The 19,773-nt window shown below is 39.8% G+C and overlaps 1 protein-coding gene across 7 annotated transcripts in view; it reads right to left on the reverse strand.

The window, feature by feature from the left end:
• dlgap1a (discs, large (Drosophila) homolog-associated protein 1a) overlaps positions 1-19,773 on the reverse strand; it is an 811,451-nt gene that overhangs the window by 147,804 nt on the left and 643,874 nt on the right. The window lies entirely within an intron of this gene.

Consider the following 19,773-nt stretch of genomic DNA (forward strand, 5'->3'; position numbering starts at 1 on the left):
TTACGAGGCAAAATGTTTTTGGTGGCATGAAAAAAAATCATGTATTAGCCGTACCATAGTAAAGGCCGCAGTGTTCAAAGCTGTTCAAAATGTGGGAAAAAAGTAGCGGCTTATAATCCGACATCTACGGTATATGATTTGACGATATGAAACGATATGAGTCAGCTGCACCTTTCCTGATTCCCTGTCATGCTCACTGTTGAACTTGAACGCACATGAGGTCATTACGCATGCAAGGTCATTGCGCACACAAGGTAATCAGACGGTATGAGTAAAAACAAACGTCGCTTGAGAGTTTCTTTGGAAGAGGTGTCAGGGGACATAAAAGGCCTAACGATGATGGTAACGCAGAGACAGCTGAGGCTGAGACTGCAAAAAAAAACTTCCTTCAACAGAAAATACGATGAGTCATACACAAAATATGGCCTTAATGTGACCGGTGACTCGCACTCTCCAAGCCCCCTGTGTGTGATATGTGGAGACAAGCTGTCTAATGAGGCAATGAAGCCCTCAAAACTGCTTCAGCACCTTGAGTCCAAGCACCCTGCACTTAAAGACAAACCTGTTGAGTTTTTTGAGCGGAAAAAATGTGAGCAAGTGGGACAGAAGCAAATGCTGAGAGCCACCACCACAAACGCTGCTGCTCTGAGAGCGTCGTACTTAGTGACTAGCCGTATTGTTAAGGCTAAGAAGCCTTTCACTGTTGGTGAAGAATTGATTCTGCCTGCTGCCAAGGACATGTGCCGTGAACTGTTGGGAGAAGCTGCAGCTAACAAGATGGCACAGGTTTCTCTTTCAGCTACCCGTTTCAATGAAAATCGATGACATAGTGGAGGACATCGAAGCACAGCTATTGGAACGACTTACCGGGTCACCATGGTATGCCATCCAGGTTGACGAGTCTACCGATGTCGACAACAAGGCAATACTGCTGGTTTATGTACGATATATATTTCAAGACGATGTTCATGAGGATATGTTGTATGAACTGCCGCTGCCAACTAACACAACTGGGGTGGAACTATTCAGGTCTTTGAATGACTACATGTCAGGCAAACTGGACTGGTCATTCTGTGTTGGAATATGCACAGACGGGGCTGCAGCTATGACTGGATTGCTGTCTGGTTTCACTACCCGAGTCAAAGAGGTTGCTCCTGAATGCCAGTCTACACACTGTGTCATACACAGGGAAATGCTGGCTAGCTGAAAAATGTCACCTGATCTTAACAGCGTATTGAGTGACTTTGTTGAAGTTATCAATCACATCAAAGCAAAAGCCCTTAACTCACGTCTGTTTGAGCAGTTTTGCAAGGAAATGGATGCAGAGCACAAACGCCTTCTCTTACACACTGAAGTCAGGTGGCTATCAAGGGGGAGAGCCCTGGCCAGGGTTTTTGAGTTAAGAGAGCCGCTACAGAGATTTCTTTCAAGAAAAACCTCACCACTGGCAGCACACTTCAGTGACGAGGAGTGGATAGCAAAACTCGCTTATCTGTGTGGCATCTTCAACCTGCTCAATGAACTCAATTTGTCACTTCAGGGGAGAATGACAACTGTCTTCAATTTGGCAGATAATGTGTCTGCTTTCAAAGCCAAACTGGAACTGTGGGGACGGTGAGTGGACAGGGGCATATTTGACATGTTCCCAACATTAGCTGGGATTTTGGGAGAGACTGAGGCTGCATCGTCCTTCTCACAGCTGGTGCACGATCACCTATTTTCGCTGTTGACAGAATTTGAGTGTTACTTCCCAACCGTAAATGACCCAAGACATGCAAAGGAATGGTCCGTGTTATTGACTTATAAGATTTATCACTATATTCATGCGAGGAAAATATACGCTGTGTGTTTAATATTAAATTTGTTAGATAAACCCTTTTAGAAACAAAATTGAGTGTATTAATTAGCCACTTATAAGTGACTTACAGTTTCACCTATATTCTGGTCGTGATTAACACACAGCCCACCCCACTGCCCCGGTCGGACGGTCCACAAGAATATTGTCAATATTGTCCATTGTAAAAGGAATAAGTCTATTTTGAATTAAAGATCTCTTTGCTAATAAAGATTTTTTTGTCTCATCATCAACATTTATCTTATTCCATAAATCAATCAAATGTTTTAATATAGGAGATTCTTTCTTTTCCCGTATCCATTTAGATTCCCATTTATATATAAAATCTTCTGGTACGTTTTCTCCTATTTTGTCCAGTTCTATTCTAATCCATGCCGGTTTATCTTAAGACTTTTATTGGAACAAATTACGGGAATAAAACTTCCTCATAATCCAATATTACTTTTACTAGGTGATATTGAAGGGACAAAACCGAAACTCAAACTTAATAAATATCAGAAAGAATTTATAAAAATTGCGCTGGCTGTAGCCAAAAAGGCTATTGCAATTACTTGGAAATCAGATACATATTTAAGTATAGATTGTTGGAAAAAAGAAATCTATGGCTGTATTCCATTAGAAAAAATTACTTATAACTTAAGAGATAAATATGAAACATTTTTGAAAATCTGTGGCCCTTATTTACAAAAGACAGGATTAAATATATAGGTGCTCTGAAGAGAAAATTAATGGTTACTTGGGGAAAGAAATAAATATATATACTAAAGTTATTAAGAACTCCATGGAGCATGTGGAGACCTTCCAACAACCAGGCATGCTTTCTTTCTTTCTTTTCTTTCTTTCTTAATTTTTTTTATATAGGGAAGTTAGGGGGGAGGGATTAAGGGGAGGGGGGAAGGGTCACATACTTTTTGTTTCTACACTTGTAATCATTTAAAAATGCAATTAAATAAAATTTTTAAAAAAAAAAAAGAAGAATATTGTCAATATTAAACCAGTCTGCGGTGCAAAAAAGGTTGGGGACCCCTGCTCTAACTCACTAATATGAAACTCTCAGATGGACCTCTTGTACAATACGATGGACTCTTGACCTTGTAATCTACCTAGTTATGATCTTGTAATTTATTGTTCACCTGCACTAAACTCTTTCAGTAGCTTTTAGATTTTATTCTGTATTATTATTGTTTTACCTTATTTGAGCTCAATGCAGCATGTAATGATTTCATCTGTATAAACTGTTTGCAAAACAAGCTTTTCACTGTATGCTTGTACATGTGACAATGGTAAAGCAATACCAATACCAAGATTGAAGAGTGATTTTAATGCTTTCCTGGTTCAAAATCAAACATATAGGACATTTAAACAGAGAAGACGTGGAGGTTACTTCAGCAGATATATTTAAGACAAGGTACGATAAATGTTTGTATAGTGGGGGAATTAAGGGTTATGGGGAAAGGCAGGTAGGTGGAGATGAGTCCATAGCCAGATCAGCCATGATCTTATTGAATGGCAGAACGGGGTTGATGGGCCAGATGGACCATTTCTGCTCCTATTTCTTATGTTCTTAAGCAGATAAAGCCAACCTGACATAATGGGTTCCAATCATATAACAGGAGCCCTTTCACAACACTAAAGGTATTGCAGTACATGAAATATTAGGATAAACCACAAAAACATTTCTGTGTTTTTAAGGTCAAACACTAAACGTCTACTGCATCATTTGCCATCGTTAAATTAAACGCTGCATTATAAATCACCGAGTGTCATTTTATGTCTTGGACTCTGTCTTGGTTTATGCTTATCTACAAAACTTCACTCATTTCCCATTGACTCTGATAAGGATTTTCTTTTCTGACCAGGTGCAAAGGATACACAGGTACTCAAAGAAATGCTATTGGGTTAATTGTTAGGTTACGGTAGACAATTAACCTAATGTAAGATCAAGGCAAAAACATTTGAGAAGGTGTCAATGGGCATATGGGAGAGAATAAATTGTGTTGGAAGGAAAAGGGGAGTGGGGACTAAGAGGACTGATACCACTGGAGCTGATAAGGTTCTGTTGAGTGAAATACCCTCTTCAGTGTTATTATAGGATAAGTTAAAATGTGTTTCTAGGCACAAGCGTACTAATTAAATCAGAGCTGAAAAGGGCGCCATTACATACAGAGTTGTGTTATTGACAAGAATTATTTTGTTATCTATGAGCAGTAAGGATAAACATCCTTGGAATATGTTCCATGTACCAAGGACAAACATAGGACAAATATAACATGCTATATTATTTAAATGGTGCCTATGGGTTTTGAACACCCAACTTATGGACACACCTGCAGACAAATGAGATCCCATACTGTTAAATTTAAAAGTTTGTAATTGTTCTTCCTATCAGTTTCACATGCTATTGATGCCATTCATTTCAATGCCATGGATGTATGGTTACAATATTAAATGATTTTTGTTATTTTTCAACTTAAGAATAAAGTAGACTCATGGATGTCTATAAAAATGAAACTTGTTTATTATGTGAATATGACTTATAAATTAACAAATTTAACAAAGTTAACAAATTTCACGACATATGCCAGTGATATTAAACCTGATTCTGAATTGTGGGAAAACATAAAATTGTTTGTTTTGGATACAATAATAAACCAAATTATGATTTAAATGGAAAAGGAGTGCTGAAAATCGTAGTCCTCATTAAAAAAAAAAGCACAGAGAGGCGCAGCAGTTAATCAAGACGGTTAATAAAATATTTTCCCTTCAAGGGGCGAATCAAAGATAGTGATGAATCAGCATATAGGATGGAGATTGAAAATCTGGCTGAATGATAGCAGAACAACCTCTCACTCAATATCAGCAAAACCAAAGCGGTGATTATTGACTGCAGGAGGAGGAAAGCAAAGTTGCATGAGCCAGAATCAGAGGTGTAGAGGGTCAGTAACTTTAAATTCCTTGGCATTATCACTTCCGGGTCCAGCATGTAAGTGTCATTACAAAGAAGGCATAGCAACACATTTGCTTTCTGAGAAGTTTACGAAGGTTTGACACGGAAAACTCTGTCAATCTACTATGGACGCAAGGTAGAGAGTGTATTGACTGGTTGCATCATGGCCCAGTATGGAAGCACCAATGTCCTTTGTTAGAAAAGCCTGCAAGAAGTAGTGAATACACCACAGTCCATCACAAGAAAAGCTCTCCCCACCACAAGAAAGCAGTGTCCTCGTCGAGGACACCTACCATCGAGGCCATGCTGCTGCCATCAGGAAAGAAGTATAGGAGCCTTAGGTCATTCTCCACCGGGTTCAGGAACAGTTTTTCCCCCTTAACCAACTGGCTCCTGAGCCAGACTGGATACATACACTCACCACAATACTGACCTGATTCCACAACCTATGAGCTCACTTCCAAGGACTATATGACACACCTTCTCAATATTATTTATTAATTTATTTTTATCGTGTCCTTTTTGTATTTGCACAATTTGTTGTCTTTTGCACATTTTCTCATCTTTGTTTTTCACTGATTCTACTGCATTTCTTTGTATCTACTGTGAAATCCAGCAAGAAAATGAATCTCAGGACAGTATATGATGACATATATGTACTGTGATAATAAATTTACTTTGAACTTTGAATTTTTGAGTTGGAGTATAAAAGTAAAGGACTCTTACTACAACTGCACAAGGTACTAGTGACACCTCACCCAGACTGATTCAGAATCAGGTTTATTATCATTGATGTATTTCGTGAAATGTGTTGTTTTATGGCAACACTGCAGTGCAATGCATTAAAGTTGACTATAACTTACAAAAAGAAATATTAAAATATGAGTAGATCAAAAAGAGAGCAAAAACTTAGCTACTGTTCAAAGGGTTCAGGGTCCGTTCAGAAATCTGATGGCAGAAGGGAAGAAGCAGTTCATGTTCCTGTACTTACTTCCTGATGGTAGTAATGAGAAGTGGGTATGTCCTGGGTAGTGAGGATCCTTCATGATAGATGCCACCTTCCTGAGGCATCATCTATTGAAGATGTTTTTTTACATAGAGGGTAGCTGGTCCTTGGAACACACTACCAGGGGTGGTGATAGAGGCAGATACATTAAGGGCATTTAGATTGCCACATGGATGATAGAAAAATGGAGGGCTATGTAGGAGGGAAGTGTTACATCTTAGAGTAGGTTAAAAGGTCAGCACCACATCATGAGCCGAAGGAGCTGTATTGTGCTGTAATGTTCTATGTTCATCCTTGATGGTGGGGAAGCTAGTATCCATAATGGAGTTCCTGGAGTTTACAAACCTCTGTAGCCTTTTCTGATACTGTGTATCAGATGGTGATGTATCTAGTCAGGATGCTTTCCGTGGTACAGCTGTAGAAATTTGCTAGAGTCTTTGCTGACATAGTAAATCTCTTCAGCCTCCTAATGAAATATAGCCCCTGTCATGTCTTCTGAATTGTTGGGCCCAGGATAATTTTTCAGAGATGTTGACACCCAGGAACTGGAAGTTGCTCACCCTTTCCACTGCTGACCCTTCAATGAGAACTGGTGTGTTCTGACTTCTCCTTCCTGAAGTCCACAATTAATTCCTTGGTCTTACTGCTGAGGTTGTTGTTTCGACACCACTCAACCAGCTGATCAATCTCACTCTTGTACGCCTCCTCATTACCATCTGAGTAGTGTCATCAGCAAACTTACAGATGAATTTTGAGCTGTGTAGCCCCACAGGCATGAGTGTAGAGCAGAGGGCTAAGCACACATCCTTGAGGTGTGCCTATGTTGATTGTTAGTGTGGAGGAGGTATTATTTCTGATCCAAAACTGATGAGCCTCCTGACAAGGAAGTCAAGGATCCAGTTGCAGAAGAAGGTACAGAGGCCCAGGTTTTGAAACTTGTTGATTAGTACCGAGGGGATGATATTGTTCAACACTGAACTGTAATCAATAAATAGCAGTTTGATTGCATTTGTCCGGGCGGTCCAAAGCCGAGTGGAGAGCCAGAGAAATTGTATCTGCTGTAGACCTATTGTGCTGGTGGGCAAATTGCAGCAGGAGCAAGGGCCTTGCTTAGGCAATTGTTAATTATACCCATAACCTACCTCTCAAAGCACTTCATCACAGCAGATGTAAGTGCTACCTTATGATAGTTGTTGAAACAGCTCACTCCACTCTTCTTGGCACCGATGTGATTGATGCCCTTTTGAAGCTCCGTCTGTAGCAATGAGAGATTGAAGGTGTCCTTGTATACTCCAGCCAGCTGGTTGGCACAAGCTTTTCATTGCCTTGCCAAGTACACCATTGGGGCCTGATCCCTCTTGAAATCTGTTCCGATGTCAGCCTCTGGGTACAGTTTTGCTATGTACTCTTTTGGAAGCAGTTTAGAGAAGGGTCACTTGGATAATCCCAGGTGGTTTATAAGGAAAGGTTGATCATATTGTGTTTTCGAATTGGGGTACTGAATGATGAGAAGTCAGCTGACTGGAACATGCAAGATTCTACAGGGCATGTGAAGGTATGTTTTGGGTTGGAGGGTATAGCTACAGAATAAAGGGGCACCCACTTAAAATAAAGTATTTTATCTCTCAAAGGGGTGTGAGACTTTGGAATTGCTTGATCAGAAACCTGTAGAGATTGAATCGTTGATTATTTTCAGAACTGAGTTAGATAGGAAAAGGATCTTGTACTTTCCCGGCGTATATGATAAATAAACTGTTCTCGGGCTTCCAGCCGGGAACAGGTATCGATATCTGTGTCACCTGTGTGTTGACTAATACCAGTGGTAGTTGGACTAATCATGTTTAATTAACTCTATTATGAGATAAAGGGTTAGTCATTTAAAACTGAAGTGAGTAAGAACTTCTTTTATGTGGATGCTGATTCCAGTGGAGGGTTGTGGAGGCTAGATTGTTGGGTGTATTTAATGATGAGGTGCACCTTCTTGTAGAAGATCAGAGAATTATGAGGAACAAACACTGATGTACAGTACTGCGCACAAGTTTTAGATGATCTGTCTCTCCCCCTCTCCTTCCCTAGGACAGTCCACCTGCAGGTCTCCAGTGATGCAGCCAGTCAGAATGCTCTCTTCCATGCATCTATAAAATAAAATATTCCAAGTCTTTGCTGACAATCAAATCTCCTTAAAGTCTTAATGAATTAGAGCAGCTGGTATGCCTTCCTTGTGATTGGATCAATATGTTGGACCCAGGATAGATCCTCTGAGATATAAACCCCAAGAAACTTGAACTTTCTCACCCTTTTGACCCCTCAATGTGTATTGGTGTGTGTTCTCTTGACTTCCTGTTTCTGAAGTCCACAATCAGTTCATTGTTCTTGCTAGTGTTGAGTACCAGGTTGTTGTGACTCCACTCACCAGCTGATCTATCTCGCTCCTGTAAAGCTGCTTGTTATCATGTGGGCAGTCAATTATATATACAGACTTGAAGAATCAGGGTCCTTACAGCAGAAAAGAATAAAGGGACAGTTAATGGATGTGTTGAAAATCATGAAGAACTTAGACTGAGTAAATGATAACCATTTCCCTGCTGCAGAACTGTTAGGAACTGGAAGGTACAGATTTAAGGTAACATTCAAGGGAAAGCAAGCAAAATATACTTGATTTACTGTCAGGGAAATTATTGTGAGGATATGAAATATTGCCATGCTGGTGCTGTATGATAGACAAAACATCCCAATGATATCAATTGTGTCTGATATCAAAGCAGGATACATAAGCAGGATTTGCCACCAAAATGGTCATCAGTTGCAATGGACTTGTAGCTTTATGGTGCACATTCTCACTAATTGTCTTAAGTTTCCAGGATCCGTATTAGCAAACTTCTCAGTCAAGCCAGTGGTTTATGTGCATATAATTAGGACTCAGTTTCTATTGCAGAACCTGATCTCCAGTCATCTTGAATCCCTTAGCAATGAAGCAACATTTCACTCAATCAAGATCTTTCAGTAGTTCATGTGCAATGGCCGAATCACAGGTAACTCCTCTCCTCAGAACTGGAGCATAAGCAGTTCCCTTTCAAATCCAAGAAGAAGAAAATAATGTGGGACAAGTAAATCACTTAGGGTTTCCATTTGCTGATGATTATCTGTTGACTTTGGAGAATAGTAAACATGTGTATATTTAAAATTGGCAACTGGCCAACTTCAAACATGATGATATTTCCTCTGAATATTAGGACAATGTGTAATCTAAGATGGCTTCTTTTGACTTTTCAGAGATACAGTACAAATTCCATCGCAGTTAGCCTAATGTCTAAGTACTTCCATGAAAAATACCTGCTTGAGTTGTTGATATTCACAGAGTGGTACAGTAGAGCTACTGCCCCATAGCTTTAGCAGTCTAGGGTTAATCCTCACCTTGGTGCTGTCTATATAGAGGTTGCACATTGTCCCAGTGACCAGGTAGGTTTGGTGGCCACAGTATAATGTAGACAGGAGGCTGGGAAATCAGGCTAGGGAGAGTTGGTGGCATATAAGAAAGAACAGATTACAGAGAGATAATTAGAGAAATGGGACTGGTGTGATGCTTTAAAAGGCAGCATAGATTGAACAGGCTCAGTAATATCCAGAGTCATAAGAAATTTGACATACACAGAGCATTTTCTTTGCATTTTTGTGTCCATATTATTTGCAATATCAAAACCACTTGGCTGTACTTTCTCTGTTCTGGTGGTTCTCTTCCCTTTCACAATGTCTATTTCCATTTTTAGGTCAAACATTTTTGTGCTGGCTTTTGATAATTGCACAATTTTGCATGCCTGCTTGCAATTTCTAAAGATAACTCTTTATCTCATAGTGGCTCAACTCAGGCTAAACTCCCAGATTACACAAACAATCCAGCCTTTGATAAGTGAGACCTTCAAAACTGCAATTATATTTTCATCAACTGGCACTTCTGACACTACAAATTAATATCCTTCTCTCTGCAAGATGCTGGAGGATAGCCAGCATATTAAACTAAGTACTTTATTAATCAAAAAATTTACAAAGAGAGACATGCCTTTCTTTGCTGTATGCCTACTTCCAGAAGAGAAAGAGTTTCAAGGAGTACCCATGTATAAATACATAAGTTGCATTCATTACAGGGAATATGTCCATCACAGAACTATTTTAGTTTTGAATCATATGTATGCTATTAATGTAAACAAGTTACAATTTTATTTCTATCGTACCTACAAATACAGCTAATAAGTGATGACAGATGGTTTGAAATTGCACTGCATTTTTAGCTTCAGAAGGAAAGAAACAGGAAAACATTTACACTTAATATGCATACTACTCATTGTGGAGTATCACACTGACTTTCAAATGCATTATTTTCTGTATATATAATTTAATTTAATTTGAATTTTCTATTTATTTAGTATTCTAACATTTGACAGGTGTGACTCTGTAACATGAATGTGAATTAATGGTGTAACTTGAAAGCTTTAGCATTTCATGACTCATGCAAAAAAGAGACTTGAGTTCAATTGTTAAACTTTACAATTAAGAGTCATTGTGAGAACAATTATATCATCATGATACATTTGATTGCCTGAGAGAAAGCCAAACTGAGTTTCATTGTACCTTTGTATAATGACAATAAAGATCATTCAATTCAATTCAATTCAATACATACACCCAGTGGCCACTTTATCAGGTACACCTGTTCATTAATATAATTATCTAATCGCCAATCACGTGGCAGCAACTCAATGCATAAAAGTGTGCAGACATGATCAAGATGTTGAGTTATTGTTCAAACCAAACATCAGAATGGGGAAGAAATGTGATCTACATGACTTTGTAGAATGTTGGTACCAGATGGGTTGGTTTGAGTATCTCAGAAACTGTTGATTTCTTGGGATTTTCACACATAGTACCTTAGAACTTCACAGCACAGAAACAGGCCTTTTGGCCCTTCTTGGCTGTGCTGAACCATTTTTCTGCCTAGTCCCACTGACCTGCACCTGGCCCATATCCCTCCATACACCTCTCATCCATGTACCTGTCCAAGTTTTTCTTAAATATTAAAAGTGAGCCCGCATTTACCACTTCATCTGGCAGCTCATTCCACACTCCCACCACTCTCTGTGTGTAGAAGCCTCCCCCTAATGTTCCCTTTAAACTTTTCCCCCCTCACCCTTAACCTCTGTTGTTTTTTTCTCCCCTAGCCTCAGTGTAAAAAGCCTGCTTGCTTTCACTCTAACCATACCCATCATAATTTTATAAACCTCTATCAAATCTCCCCTCATTCTTCTACGCTCCAGGGAATAAAGTCCTAACCTATTCAACCTTTCTCTGTAACTCAGTTTCTCAAGTCCTGGCAACATCCTTGTAAACCTTCTCTGCACTCTTTCAACCTTATTAATATCCTTCCTGTAATTCGGTGACAAAAACTGCACACAATATTCCAAATTTGTCCTCACCAATGCTTTATACAACCTCACCATGATATTCCAACTCTTATACTCAATACTTTGATTTGTAAAGGCCAATGTACCAAAAGCTCTCTTTACTACCCTATCTACTTGTGACTCCACTTTTAGGGAATTTTGTACCTGTATTCCTAGATCCCTCTGTTCTGCTGCACTCCTCAGTGCCCTACCATTTACCTTGTATGTTTTACCTTGGTTTGTCCTTTCAAAGTGCAATTCCTCACACTTGTCTGTATTAAAATCCATCTTCCATTTTTTTCAGCCCATTTTTTCCAGCTGGTCCAGATCTCTCTGCAAGCTTTGAAAACCTTCCTCACTGTCCACTACATCTCCAATCTTTGTATCATCAGCAAATTTGCTGATCCAATTTACCACATTATCACCTAGATCATTGATATAGATAACAATTAACAATGGACCCAGCACTGATCCCTGTGGCACACCACTAGTCACTATCCTCCACTCAGAGAAGCAATCCTCCACTACCACTCTCTGACTTCTTCCACTGAGCCAACGTCTAATCCAATTTACTACCTCACCATGTATACCTAGTGACTGAATCTTCCTAACTAACCTCCCATGCAGAACCTTCTCAAAGGCCTTACTGAAGTCAATGTAGACAACATCCACTGCCTTCCCTTCATCCGCTTTCCTGGTAACCTCCTCAAAAAACTCTAATAGATCTGTTAAACATGACCTACCATGCACAAAGCCCTGTTGACTCTCCCTAATAAGTCCCTGTCTATCTAAATACTTGTAGATCCTATCTCTTAGTACTCCTTCCAATAATTTACCTAATACCTATGTCAAGCTTACCGGCCTATAATTTCCTGGATTACTTTTTGAGCCTTTTTTAAACAACCAAACAACATGAGCTATCCTCCAATCCTCCGGCACCTCACCTGTAGATACCGACATTTTAAATATATCTGCCAGGGCCCTTGCAATTTCAACACTAGTCTCCTTCAAGATCCGAGGGAATACCCTCTCAGGTCCTGGGGATTTATCTACTCTGATTTGCTTCAAGATAGCAAGCACTTCCTCCTCTTCAATCTGTGTAGGTTCCATGACCTCACTACTTGTTTGCCTTATTTCCATTGACTCCATGCCAGTTTCCTTAGTAAATACAGATGCAAAAACATTTAAGATCTCCCCCATTTCTTTTGGTTCCATGCATAGCCGACCTCTCTGATCTTCAAGAGGAGCAATTTTATCCCTTACTATCTTTTTACTATTAATATACCTGTAGAAGCTCTTTGGATTATCCTTCACCTTGACTGCCAAAGATACCTCATGTCTTCTTTTAGCCCTCCTGATTTCTTCCTTAAGTTTTTTTTGCACTTTTTATACTCCTCAAGTACCTTATTTACTCCCTGTTTCCTATACATGTCATACATCTCTCTCTTCTTTTTTATCTGAGTTCCAATATCTCTCGAGAACCAAGGTTCCTTATTCTTATTCACTTTGCCTTTAATCCTGACAGGAACATACAAACTCTGCACTCTCAAAATTTCTCCTTTGAAGGCCCACTTACCAACGACATCCTTGCCAGAGAACAACCTGTTCCAATCCACACTTTTTTAGATCCTTTCTCATTTCTTCAAATTTGGCCTTTTTCTAGTTTAGTACATCAACCCGAGGACCAGATCTCTGTTTATCCATGATCAAGTTGAAACAAGTAGTGTTATGATCACTGGAACCAAAGTGTTCCCTTCCACACACTTCCGTCACCTGTCCTAACTCATTTCTTAATAGGAGGTCTAATATTGCATTCTCTTTAGTCGGTACCTCTATATATTGATCTAGAAAACTTTCCTGAACACATTTTACAAACTCTAACCCATCTAGACCTTTAACAGTATGGGAGTCCCAATCAATATGTGGAAAATTAAAATCCCCTACTATCACAACTTTATCTTTCCTGCAGTTGTCTGCTATCTCTCTGAAGATTTGCTTCTCCAATTCTCACTGACTATTGGGTGGTCTATAATACAACCCCATTAATGTGGCCATACCTTTCCTGTTTCTCAGCTCCACTCATATGGCCTTGGTAGACACATCCTCTAGAGTTTACAGAGAACGGTGTAAGAAACAAATAAAAAAGCTAGTGAGCTGCAGTTCTGTGGGCAAAAAATGCCTTGTTAATGAGGGAGATCAGAGAAGAATGAACAGAGTGTTTAAACTGACAGGAAAGCGACAGTAGTTCAAAAAAAACATGTGTTACAGTGACATACAGAAGAGCATTTATGAATGCACATGCTAAACAGCACATCAGAGAGGACTGATAAAAGTACACCAAAGCAGGATCCTGAATATGACCAAAGTACAAAATCACATTACTGCAACAGAGGTGTTAGAGAGCTCCCCCCCAAAATAAAACAGTGGCAACAGTAGTCTCTTTGCCTGTATACATGCTTTTCCCATGTGAGTTTAAAATCACAGGAGATCTAGGCTCTTCAGTTTTAAGCAAGCTCCTACCTTAATCAATAAATGCTCTTATCATTGAGAAGGGTTGAGTTGAAGTCAAGATCTCTAGTCTTTGACTGATGTCATGGGAGACAGTGGAGACCCAATGATGTTAATATGGAGATTTCATTTTATTGCCTATAGAATTAATGCTTGGTAAATGGAAGAAAATAATGATAGGTTTACACATAATGACAAACTATCACCATGTTTCTGCAGTTACTGAAAGCTAAAGTTGGCAAGTGTTCTTCTTGGCAGAAGAACAGGTACTGGGGCACATGAGGTAGAAATGTCATAGTTAACTTACTAGACTTTTTCAGATTCTGTTTTGTTATTGCAGTGTAATCCGCCAGTATTCAAGAAGAACAGTGATTGATAGGTTATCAGACATCAAGGGAACTGAGGATTATGCAGAGTGTGAACTTGAAGTATAGGACCAACTATATTCACAGTGAACAGCAAAACAGAATTGAGAGAATTCTGCTGCAAGGACAACTTCTGAATTTTATTTAAAGTTCTTTACAGGTTCTGTGCACCAAAATTAGCTGAGCTGTCAGGCTTGGAATCTAGATGGGAAAGCAGTGCCCTGCAGGGAGTGTGATGGCCTGATTGGGTTCCCAATCTATGGTGAGGGAAGAATGGGTCTGCAAACCCATTTTGATGTATAAGACTGACGGGGTGGGTAGGACTGGTTGTATTTAGTGGAAGAGTACTCTTTCTCCTAATAGCCACGCCAAGAGTGCTGTGTGAGTATTGTCTTCAAAGCTTCCTGATACTACCAGAAACTCGTAGACCCATAACACAAATATAATTAAAGCTAACTAACTTTATGAAAATACTGGAATGATCAGTGAATCCTTGGAGAGGTTGGCATCCTACCTGTTCCACTTCTGTTTCAATATGGGAAGTGTTGGAGTTGGTTTGAAAGTTATGAATGTTTTTGTTTGATTAAATCTTAAGCCTTCTGCATTAGTTTTTCTGCAATAGAATGAAGCCACAGAAACGAGGATGTAGACTAAACAGTAAAAGAAAATTGAAAGGAAAATTGACCTTTATCAAAGGTGAAAACAAGCCTATTTTCAAGTTAATGGGAACATTAATGGTAGGACGAAGTTAAGATAGTGCTGAATGGCGACTCCTTTGCTTGCATCATTGGAAACAGCTTTATTTCTACCTTCGATATAGCTTTTTTTTCCTTTTCAGGGTGTGGGGTTTCTTTTGAAGACCCTGACCTGGAGTTACACTCTGACTTTGGTTCTTTACAGGAATGGGACCTGCTCTCAGGGTCTCACAACCGGCCACTTTTCGATATCCCAAGGATGCAGCCTGGAAGATGAGCTCTACTTCAGGGTTCGGGATCTCGTGGCTCTGGGGACATGCTGATTCGAGGCCGGTGCCCCTGACTGAAACCTCGCAGGAGAACACGGAACATCGGGAACAGCGGGGTAGCCGCAGGGGTTGTGTGTCTGGAGAGCTGCGCCATCTTGGTACCAACTCACGGGCGCAGAGCTCAGAAAAAGCGATGCAACAGACTTTTAAAAGCGCAAACCAGTGAGTTGTTTGTTTATCTTCCCTCTCGCTGTCAAATGGAGACACCTCTTTTTCATTTATTAGAGAGAGGGAGAGCCTGTGGTATGTTGAATTATCGGATGAATGTGTAGTTTACTGCAAATCTGTGTCTTTATTGTTGCTTTGCTGCACCCTCGATGGAGGGTGCTGATGCCTTTTTGCTGGTGGGGGGGTTCGTTGCCTTACTGCTGCTTGTGTGTGGGAGGGGAAGTTGGGGGGGGGCTTTGGGGTTCTAACACTTAACTGTTATTCATTCTTTGGGGCACTTCTCTGTTGTCATGGATGTCTGTAAATTTCAGGATGTATATTGTATACATTTCTCTGACATTAAGTGCACCTATTGAAACCTATTAAAACATTGATCAGTAGCAGTATCAAACTAGTCATCAATCCTTTGCTTTTGCAAATGACTATATTCAGTTCCCTTAATCTATTCTGTTATTTTTCAGTACGTGAATCTGGTGCATATATGTGTTCAGATAAACACCAACCACAGTTATGACTAGCCATAAGAAAGTTGTCTCATCTTGTAGCGATAACTTCAGTAAAGCTGGAGTGTGACTAGGAATCCAACAAATCTACGTTTTACTTATAATTGCTAAACTTTAAGAAGTTTTGCAAAATGTTTTAAGAAGCTTAGCAATTTAAGTAAACCAAGAGATAAATATTCATATCTACCACCAAGCTGTAGGCTTGCTGGCTCACAATGGGATTCCCTTGGTGCCTGTTTTGACCTTTAATGGATTTTCTAAGTCACAACCTCTTCTGTAGTTATGACAGCCATTAAATCCAATGCATATAAAGAGAGATGCAGAAATTATATATATTTTTTTACAAATAAACTTGTTATTTATTAGATTAATCAGGCCTATTAAATGTGACCTAATATCGTGGAGTCATACACAAGATGAACAATACTAGGTTTTATAATTACTCACTGCTATCAGTTGTATTAAAAGGATTATCATGCAGGGCCAATTTAAAGCATTATCACAAGAGATAAACAGATAACCACAGCTTGGTAATATTTACAGTACCTGACAAAAAATGTGGAATTCTATTAACATGAATGATTAGGACAGAGAAGTGATTTTGATCATAATTTTGTTATTATCCTGGAAAGAGATGGATGACACACTATAAAATACATTTTGATGCTTTTAAACCGTGGTTTACTTCATCATATTTTATTTGAATTAGCCATGTCTGCAAGCATGTCTAAAGACTGGGACTGAATCACTGGCATTTACCGTAGTATGCATATAGTGCCAAATGTTTTGACTACATCCATCAATAACAAAAAACAAATGCTTTGCTTATAGAGATGACTAATTTGCTTTCAATTGAAATCTGAGGATTGTATCTAAAATCCAGTCACGGAACCTTGTTAAAATTTAACATGTTATATTTTTCAGAAAGATAAATAAACTGGAGGTTAGCAGGAAAGCATTGTGTGGCACAGCATGAGGAACAAGCTTCTTGATTTCACCCCCAGAAACGTTATCAGTTTTGTATTCAATGAAATTCCCAACACACGAGGGTGCTATAATGTGGAAGATTCACTTTTAGAACAGGCAGGAGATCCATTGCACCGTAATGACCCAGAGGGAAACTATATACAAAGTTAAAAGCAACACACACAAAATGCTGGTGGAACTCATCAGGTCAGGCAGCATCCATGGAAATGAATAAGCAGTTGATGCTTTGTGCTGAGACCCTTTTTTGGGACTGGAAAGGAAGGGGGATCTTCCAGAATAAAAACATTGGGGGGAGGAAAAGGAGGACTAGTTAGAAGGTCATAGGTGAAGCCAGGTGGGTGGGAAAGGTAAAGTGCTGGAGAAGAAGGAATCTGATAAGAATGGACCATGGGAGAAAGGAAAGGAGGGGCACTAAGGGCAGGTGATAGGAAGCTGAGGAGAAGAGGTCAGAGGCCAGAGTGGGGAATAGAAGAGGGAAGCAGGAGGGAAAAAAAAATTAACAGAAGGATAAATTGACATTCATACCATCAGGTTGAAGGCTACTTATACAGAATATGAGGTGTTGTTCCTCCACCCTAAGAGTGGCCTCATCATGATGAAAAAGGAGACAATGGACGGACATGTCAGAGTTAAAACTGGGATAGGAATTAAAATGGTTGGCCAGTGGGAAATTCTGCTTTTGGCGGATGGAGCAGAGGTGCTTAACAAAGCTGTCCCCCAATTTATATTGGTTCTCACCAATGTAGTGGAGGTTGTAATGTATAGATTTACTTCTTTTAGAAGAATGACCCCCCCCCCACTTTAGCACTATGTATTGATCTGTTGTCTATGCTTGCATATTGTTCTCTCTCACTGCAATGTGAGCACAGCAGTTAAAGCCATTTCCAGTGTGCCTGGTTTTATTGAATACATATGTAGTTTGCACAGACATGACAAATAGGCAACAAGTATGAAGCTGAGTGTCAGAGAATGTCACAAACTGCACCGACAGTTATGGGACGAAACAGCAAGAGTTAAACAGCACGAGAGGACTGCCACTGGCACTAACAAACGTATGAGTAACATTGAAAGACGTGCTAAATTTAAAGTGACAATGACGTGGCGATGGCTTCAGTCGGGAAAGTTGATGAATTTGATAGCGCGAATGAAGGCTGGGAGTGGTGTATCGAGAGAGTTGAACTGTATTGTAACGGGAACAATGTGAAAGAACAAACAAAAACCCCATACACTTTTCAGCTTAATAGTTAAGAACGTACAGTCTCTGATGCAACCTAGTAACCCCCGAAAAGCCAGCAAGCAAGACGTTCGTTGAAATTGTTACAATTTTACAAGATTGATACCTAAACCATTGGTAATAGCTGAGAGATTTAGATTTTACAAAAAGAACCAGTCAAAGGATGAAAGCCTTTCTGAATCCATTTCTAAACTGCGCAAACTTTCCCAGTACCGTGACTTTAGAGATGGACTTTCTGATGCATAAGGGATAGGTTTGTACGTGGCACGTGTATTCAAAGCACTCAGAAGAGGCCACTGGCTGAAAGAGACATAACCTTAGACTGGGCATTGACCATTGCGCTATCACTAGACACTGCAGCAAATCTACAGAAAAGGAGCTTAAAATGTGAAATGTACAATATGTCCCTGAATGGTGTAAAAAGCCAAAAATGTTATTGATGTGGCAAATTCTCCCATGACATAAATGACTGTTGGTTCAAAGAAAAAGTTTTCAGTGTTACAGAGGTCACTCAGAGAGAGCATGCAAAGCAGACAAAAAGTACAACCGAGTGAAAAGTCCCTAACACAAAACTAAGCAAATGTGTAACGTTACCGAATGCAAAACTGAATCAGACCACAGAGTCTGACAAAGGTGAACTGTTATGCCAAGAATTGCATAATATTACTGAAGTAGATTGCAATATAATATAGATCGCAATGGATGTGTCTGGTGTAAAACTGGAAATGGAGCTGGTTACAAGGTCAGTTTTGTCCATAATTCCAGAGGCTGACTACAACAAACTGTTTTCTAAGATACCATTAGAGGAGACCCGCACAGGTGAAAAGGTGTCCCCCAAAGGCAAACTGAAAGCGAAGGTGATGTATTTAGGCCAAAAACAGCAGTTAGAACTTTATTTGTTGGAAAGTGGAAGGGACACCTTTGGAAAGCGGATGTGAATGGTTGAGAAAAATCCAACTAGACTGGCAATCAAGCAAAGCTCTCAGTGTGGTATCAACAGGCAATAGCAGACCAAACGTTAGCACTAACTAGAGACTGGAACAGCTGCTATATGCTAATAAGAAGGTGTTTGAGAAGGGGATTGGTAAACTCAAAGGCATGAAGGCCAGAATTGAACTGGATGAAACAGCAACACCAAGATTCTGTGACTTACGCATTACATCCTCAAGTGGATGCTAAACTACAGAGCTTGGAGGCATCTCAAACTCTCTCCAAGGTTGAGTGAAGTGATTCGGCCATGTCTGTTGTCCCAGTGATCAAGAAAGGGAAGTTCACGCATGTGGGGATTCAAGGTGAGAATCAATCCAGTGCTGCGTACTGTGCAGCATCTCTTGCCATGAATAGAAAACATTTTTGCATCTTTGGCAGGCAGGGAGAGGTTTTCAAAGATTGACTTGTCACAAACCGATTTGCAATGGAGACTGAGGAGTCAAACAGGAAGTTCCTCTCAATCAACACTCACAAGGGACTGTTCCAGTATAATTGTCTCATCTTTGGCATCACATCATCTCCAGCAACTTGACAAAGTGCTCCAAGATATCCCAGTACCACAATGTTACCTCGATGATATCATCGTGACTGGCAAAAATGATGAAGAGCACCTCCAGAACCTTGGTACAGTACATACCAGGCTGAGTGAGTACGGTCTGTATGCAAAGAGGGAGAAATGTCAGTTTTTTAAGAATGAAATCTCATATTGTGGACATGTCATTGAGAGGCATGGCTTACATAAGTCACAAGA

Source organism: Hemitrygon akajei, chromosome 1, assembly GCF_048418815.1.
Source record: "Hemitrygon akajei chromosome 1, sHemAka1.3, whole genome shotgun sequence".
Taxonomy (NCBI): Eukaryota; Metazoa; Chordata; class Chondrichthyes; order Myliobatiformes; family Dasyatidae; genus Hemitrygon; species Hemitrygon akajei.